Here is a 7,500-nt window from a genome sequence, read left to right on the forward strand (position 1 = left end):
GTGGTGGTGGTGGTGGTAGTAGTAGTAGTAGCAGTAGAAATAGTAGTAGTAGTAGTAGCAGTAGTCGCAGTAGTATTAACAGTAGTAGCAGCAGTAGTAGTAGTAGTAGTACTAGTATTAGTAGTAGTAGTAGTAGAAGCAGTCACAATCGTAGTAGTAGTAGTAGTAGTAGTAGTAGTAGTAGCAGTAGTCGCAGTAGTATTAGCAGTAACAGCAGTTGAAGTACTACTAGCATTAGTAGTAGTCATAATCGTAGTAGTAGTAGTTAGTAGTAGTAGTAGTAGTAGTAGTAGTAGTAGTAGTAGTAGTAGTTATAGCAGTAATAGTAGTAGTAGCAGTGATAATCGTAGTAGAAGAAGCAGCAATACTCGTAATAGTATTAGTAGTAGTAGTAGTAGTAGCAGTGATAATCGTAGTAGTAGTAGAAGTAGCAGTAATACTCGTAATAGTATTAGTAGTAGTAGTAGCAGTGATAATCGTAGTAGTAGTAGAAGTAGCAGTAATAATCGTAATAGTATTAGTAGTAGCAGTATTAGTAGTAGTAGTAGCAGGCCATGGCGGCAGAAAAGAGTGTCCTTTGAGTGAGTTTGTTTGTCCTTTGTAGTGAAAGAGGAAAGAGTGTTGCGGTAAGTAACAGTGATGGTGTTGGTGACAATGCACACTCATGTCGGCAGCCACACACACACAATTTTGAAGGAGGGAAACAGACAACAGTGGGTGACGGCAAGCAGCCTTAGCGGGTGGCGTGACGTTGCTGCGAGCGTGGCCGAGAGGGAGATGACAGGAAGCAAGGGGCAGGTAGAGGAGGAGGAGGAGGAGGTGACGACAACAACTACTATTACTACTACTATTACTACTGCTACTACTACTACTACTACTACTATTATTTCTACCACAGTTACTACTATTTCTGCTACTGCTACTGGTGCTGCTGCTGCTGCTCCTCCTCCTCCTCCTCCTCCTCCTCCTCCTCCTACTACTACTACTACTACTACTAATAATAATAATAATAATAAAAATAATAATAATAGATTTACTACTATTAGGAGGAGGATACACGGGTGGAGGATGGAGAGAGAGAGAGAGAGAGAGAGAGAGAGAGAGAGAGAGAGAGAGAGAGAGAGAGAGAGAGAGAGAGAGAGAGAGAGAGAGCAGGCAAACAACTGTGTGTGTGTGTGTGTGTGTGTGTGTTATAACAAGACAAGTGGCATTAAAAAGCACGTAATTTACTGACAAGCATTGCACGACAACATTACTGCGGTGATTAAAAGTACTCCTGTAAAATGCAACGTGGCATCATACAAGCCAGGCAGGAGGGCAGCGAGGCCCAGCGACCTTGAAAACAGCTGACTGACTCACAAGAGAGAGAGAGAGAGAGAGAGAGAGAGAGAGAGAGAGAGAGAGAGAGAGAGAGAGAGAGAGAGAGAGAGAGAGAGAGAGAGAGAGAGAGTGCACTGTAAGATTTTTTATTTATTTCTGTGAATAAATTACGGTATCCATGAATAGTATTTTTATCTGTAATCCTACACACACACACACACACACACACACACACACACACTAATAATAATAATGATAATAATAATAATAATAATAATAATAATAATAATAATAATAATAATAATAATAAATAAATAAAAATAAAAATACTAAAAAATATGAATCAAGGAATGACGGTAAAGCGGACAGGGAGGCTTGCAAGGAAGTAGTAGTTGTAGTAGTAGTAGTAGTAGCAGTAGTAGTAGTAGTAGTAGTAGTAGTAGTAGTAGTAGTAGTATAGTCAAAATAGTAGTATGAGTAGTCGTAACAATAATAATAATAGTCGTAGTAGTACTAGTAGAAGTAGTAGTAGTAACAGTTATCGAAATAGTAGTAGTAGTAGTAGTAGTAGTAGTAGTAGTAGAACTAATATTAGTATTAGTAGTAGAAGTAGAAGTAGAATTAGTATTAGTAGTATTAGTAGTAGTAGCAGTAGTAGTAACAGAAGTAATTGTAGTGGCACTGGTAATTGTAGTAGTAGTAGTAGTAGTAGTAGCATTTAGGTAGAGCGAGTGTGAGGAGCGGTTCACACCAGCCAGTCACTGTCACCGCCGTCCGTGACGTCATGAGTGGGGGAGGGAGCGAGGAGAGCAGCTCCTGTGTGGGCGGCGGAAAGGGGAAAGGAGCGTGAGGCGGGTGGGGACCAGGAGTGGATGGTGGGTGGGGGGCGGGAAGGGGAGGATGGCAGGCGGGGAGCTGGAAGGAGTGGGTTGCTGGTAGGGGCCTGGCAGGAGTGGGTGGCGAATGGCGGTTAGGAAGGAGTGGGTTGAAGGGAGGGGAGGAAGGAGTGGGAGGGGGTAAGGGCAGGAAGGCGTGCTGGCAGGTAGTGGCCGTGAAGGGGCTGCTGGCTGGTGGGCGGCCAGTAGCTGCTGCTGGCGGAAGTGGGAAGGAGTGGCTGGCGGGTGGTGGGGAGGGAGAGATTGGGGGGATAGGAGGCGTCTCTGACTTACACAACAAGATGGCGTCCTGTCTGAGATGGTGGCAAGTGTAGTTTCCCGGCCAGCGGCATTATGGGTCTTATAAAACAGGGGGGAGATCTTTCTGTACACAACATGCACTTGTACACAACACACGTGTGGCTGTACACCTGGCGGCTACTCAACACACCTGGTACACTACTGGTAGCACACTTCAGGGAGGGCTTGGCCAATCCTGGTTATCTTGACCACCACTAAGTCTATGAGGAGGAACACAATGCGATACACACGCGCACCACACAAGATACGCCGCCACACTGGCTGCAGGCTGAGCGGCATCCCTTTGGCTCAGTGTTTCGAGGCCGTTCGGTACTTGAGCGACACACAAAAGTCTATTTAATATACAGGGACTTGTTCAACCAACGAACACACTCATATCCACCAAAAAAATAAATAAAATAAATAAAATAAAATAAATAAATAAATAAATAAAATTAATTAAATAATTAAATTATACTAAATTATTAAAATTACTATTGCTTCTACTCTTACTACTACTATTACTGCTACTACTACTACTATTGTGTGTGTGTGATATTATTGATAGCAATCATAATAACAATATAACAACAATTACTACTACTACTATTATTACTACTATTACTACTACTATTACAAATATAAATGCTACTACTGCAACTGTTTTTGCAACAATTCTTAAGGCATTAATATTAATATTCACATAGTAGTAGTAGCAACAGTAGTAGTAGTAGTAGTAGTAGTAGTAGTAGTAGTAGTAGTAGTAGTAGTAGTTGTTGTAGTAGTAGTAGTAGTAGTAGTGAGAAATCATGAATACTACCTCTACCACTACCACTACTACTACTACTACTACCACACAGGCATGCTTATGAAGGTCGTGAACAGTTCCATCTGGTACAAACTTAGCTGTGATGCGAGCAATGGCGCGTCACCTTGGTGGATCCCTGTCAAAGTGTCTTCTGAATTGTCTTTGCACTTCTTTGACATTTTCGTGCCTCCAGTAACACTTTATGACATGTTCTTTCTTCAAAGCTTAGTCTTACTTCTGCCATTATTATTTAGGCCAACTGTTTCTGAAAAAAAAAAAAAGAATTATAGCGAGTCAAACAGTGAGTACATTTTTGGATGACTCTCTCTCTCTCTCTCTCTCTCTCTCTCTCTCTCTCTCTCTCTCTCTCTCTCTGTTTATACAGATAGATACAGATAGATAGATGTACACAGATACAGACTTGTGCTTGTGGAGTATAAATGTAAGAGCATGAAGCACAGTGTGTCTCTCCCCACAGGCACCTCCCGCCTCGCGCCTTCCTTCCTCCCGTCTCCCGGAGTGTACACACCTGCACTCTTGAGGTGAGTACACTTACTCTTTTCTTTCCTTGTAATTGTTTTCACTGTGTTTTCTACTGCACACACTCAGAAAGTAGAAAATGAGGCACTAACGAGGCAAGACTATATACCACAAAAACTGGACACAATCTGTCTATCTACCTGTCTACCTATCTGTCTCTGTCTGTCTGCATCCACATCTGTCCGCCTGTCTATATCCTCACCGGAACAGAGGGCGGAGCTTACGGTTTAGGAAGCTCTCTGTTCAACTGATTTTTGGGTCTTGTCGAGTTGATTACTGTTTGAGAAATGTGTGGGTTTTGGAGCCTTTTGTGTGAAACATCTATATACTTAATAGGGAGGCAAATACTGAACATGTCATGAACTTTATCGAGGAGTCTTTTCAAGCTGGAGTCCACGTCCTGTGAAACGAGGGGAGACCACTCCACTGTGTACTGGTGGGCATCTTTTCCGCCAAAGAAATCATTGCCAAAAATGCATACGGTCCACGCACGCACGCACGCACGCACGCACGCACACACACACACACACACACACACACACACACACACACACACACACACACACACACACACACACACACACACACACACACACACACACACATATGTTTAAATGTCTCTCAAACAGCTGGCATTTCAAAAAGAATTGTGGGTAATGTAACAAGTGAAGCAGTGGGTGACACGCAGTGTACTTCACGCTGCCCACATCTCATGCACTGCCTTCCTACATGGGCATCTACATGGCCGTCTTTTTAACAAAAGCAACAAGACGGCAAAATAAAATTCTTCGCTGTACATTTTCCGTAAAGAGTCTGCATCCAAAGCTTCCTCAGCCTTCAGTATTTGCAGGCTTCCCTTCATTCATAAGTACTTCACATTGTTATTAATACATCAAAATCTTGGACATAATGCAATATTCAAATTGGCAGAAAATGTTTCTCACACGAGAAGTAACAACGTTAACCTTATTTGTGCGATACTGACAACAATATTATTCACAAACAGTGTGACAAGTTGGACCAAAACTGTTGTGAACAGTTTGCCTCTTGATAGACAAAGTTCTTCTTACAACTGATAAAATGTTCAAATAAAAAACAGGTTAAAAAGTAACCACTTCATCAACAAAAGCTGTGATTTTGATGCTATTCATTGCAGTCATCGCATTTGTTGCTGTTATCATTATTACTTTTATTATTATTATTATTATTATTATTATTATTATTATTATTATTATTATGTTGATGATGTTGTTGTTGTTGTTGTTGTTGGTATTTATTGTTGTTGTTGCCCTAGTTACCAGTATTAGTTATTAATTATGTTTATTAATGCTAGTTACTATTATTTGTTACTAATAATATTCTTATTGGTATTATTATTATTATTATTATTGTTGCTGTTGTTGTTGTTGTTGTTGTTGTTGCTGTTGTTGTTGGTGTAGTTATTAGTATTATTGTTATCACTACTCTTGTTGTTATTGTTATTATCATTATTATTTTATTATTATTAAGTTAGTGTGAGACACTTGTATTAGTGTTTATCTTCTCTGTAGCGGCGCGGTACTGCCGCTGTACAATACAATTCATTATGTTGTTGTACATTATAATTTGTTTGCACTCCTGCCCTCTGCTCTACTGTACAATACACCGTCAGAGAGCCTCGGCTCACGTGACTGTGTATTGTATGTACACCTTGAAATACTTTATACAGGTTTGCTTACTTGATTACTTACTTAATTACTTACTTACTTGCACACACACACACACACACACACACACACACACACACACACACACACACACACACACACACACACACACACACACACAGTCAAGTCTTGCCTCGTGTTGTCTTGTCAAATGGTTTGGACACAACACACGTGCCATGCCGTGTGCCATAGTGTCTCTTACTCCCATCCACCTCTTTGTCTTGTCCCCACATCCCGGTGCTCAGGCCGGCCACTTCAAGGCTCAACTCCCTCCCTCCCGCATTGAGCCTTGCAAACCACGTCTCTCCTGCCCTGCTCCTCACTTGGGAAATTTCTTTGCAGGCTGCTGGCGAGAAGAACTGTGTCCCAAGCCCTCCACCATGGCCGCCGCTCCGAAAGTTTGCGTCCGTCGCGCGAAGCTCATCTTCCTGATGGAGAACGCAGGCAAGGACGTCTTGACCTTCGTGTTGAAGCGCGGCGCGCTGAACGCCCCCGCCACGCCGCCAGGCCAGTCCCTCATTGACTACCTTGACAACCTCCCTCAAGGCTCGACAGCCAACTATGGCAGGATGAGTAACAAACAAAAGAAAGCAGCACTGAACCACAGTTCAGTGCTGCTTATCCTCTGACGTGACTACTTTATTCATTATTTTTTGTATCATCAGCGAACTTAGATACTTTACAGGTGAGGTCCTCATCGATATCATTAACGTAAATAAGGAAAAGAACAGGGCCGAGCACAGATCCCTGTGGTACACCACTTAAAACTTCTCGCCAGTTTGAAAATGTACCATTTAAAACAACGCGCTGCTTTCTCTCAGACAGCCAGTCTGAGACAGCCAATTGAGAAGTTTTCCATTTATACCATATGACTTCAATTTAGCTAGTAGCCGGAACTTTGTCAAAAGCTTCTTGAAAATCTAGATACACTAAATCTACTGCCTTTGTTTCGTCGTAAATGGTGAAAATATCATTAAAGAAATCAAGAAGATTAGTTAGACAAGAACGTCTGTTTCGGAAGCCATGCTGTGAGTCATTGATTAAATCATTTATATGTAGATAGTTCACTACATTGTTGCAATTTACTGTTTTCATCAGTTCACATACTACAGATGTAAGGCTGATAGGGATGTAGTAGGAAGAAGAGGAGGAGGAGGAGGAGGAGGAGGAATAAGAGAACGAAGAGAAAAAGGAGAGCTAGAAGGAAGGCGAGAAAAGGAGGAGGAAGAGGAAGATGAAGAGGAGGAGGAAGAAGAACAAAAAGACGAGGAAAAGGAGAGCTAGAAGGAAGGCGAGAAAAGGAGGAGGAAGAGAAAGATGAAGAGGAGGAGGAAGAAGAACAAAAAGACGAGGAAAAGGAGAGCTAGAAGGAAGGCGAGAAAAGGAGGAGGAAGAGGAGGAGGAGGAGGAGGAGTTATCTTTATCAATACTATTATGGAACACTGAATAAAGAAATTAATAAACAGATAAGTAGTGTGTGTGTGTGTGTGTGTGTGTGTGTGTGTCCAGGCAGCACACAGGTGCACAACACTCGGCCATTACAGGAGTCACCTTGAGAGGTTCATGGGTCACTTAAGTGGTGCCGGCACACAGCTGCTGCAGGAGTGGCGGGACCTGGGGGTGCTCAGCCTGGCCGTGTGTGACCAAGACGCCCAAGAGGTTCTGGCCGCCATCAGCGCCGTCCACGTGTCATTGCCTCGGCTACACATCCTCTGTGAGTCTGACGCTGTGATGCACCACCTGTGGGTGTTATTATTATTATTATTATTATTATTATTATTATTATTATCATTATTATTATTATTATTATTATTATTATTATCATTATTATTATTATGGTGGTAGTGATGAGAGAGAGAGAGAGAGAGAGAGAGAGAGAGAGAGAGAGAGAGAGAGAGAGAGAGAGAGAGAGAGAGAGAAAAATTTTTTTTCTCTCTCTCTCTCTCTCTCT

The 7,500-nt window shown here is 42.1% G+C and overlaps 2 long non-coding RNA genes across 3 annotated transcripts in view; one reads left to right on the forward strand and one right to left on the reverse strand.

Annotated features, from left to right (window-relative positions):
- LOC135097160 (uncharacterized) overlaps positions 1-6,204 on the forward strand; it is a 10,489-nt gene extending 4,285 nt beyond the window's left edge. Inside the window, exons 2-3 of the long non-coding RNA XR_010265426.1 lie at positions 3,782-3,845; positions 5,892-6,204. This is a non-coding gene — a long non-coding RNA (uncharacterized LOC135097160). The remainder of the gene's footprint in view (positions 1-3,781; positions 3,846-5,891) is intronic.
- Positions 3,259-7,500, reverse strand: part of LOC135097159 (uncharacterized) — a 28,458-nt gene continuing 24,216 nt past the window's right edge. Inside the window, exons 3-5 of one of the 2 annotated variants that reach the window (XR_010265424.1) lie at positions 7,101-7,289; positions 5,873-5,977; positions 3,259-3,568 (exon numbers count right to left, since the gene is read on the reverse strand). This is a non-coding gene — a long non-coding RNA (uncharacterized LOC135097159). The remainder of the gene's footprint in view (positions 3,569-5,872; positions 5,978-7,100; positions 7,290-7,500) is intronic. The other variant, XR_010265425.1, reaches the window with a different exon arrangement.

Source organism: Scylla paramamosain, unplaced genomic scaffold (genome assembly GCF_035594125.1).
Source record: "Scylla paramamosain isolate STU-SP2022 unplaced genomic scaffold, ASM3559412v1 Contig13, whole genome shotgun sequence".
NCBI classification, from domain to species: Eukaryota; Metazoa; Arthropoda; class Malacostraca; order Decapoda; family Portunidae; genus Scylla; species Scylla paramamosain.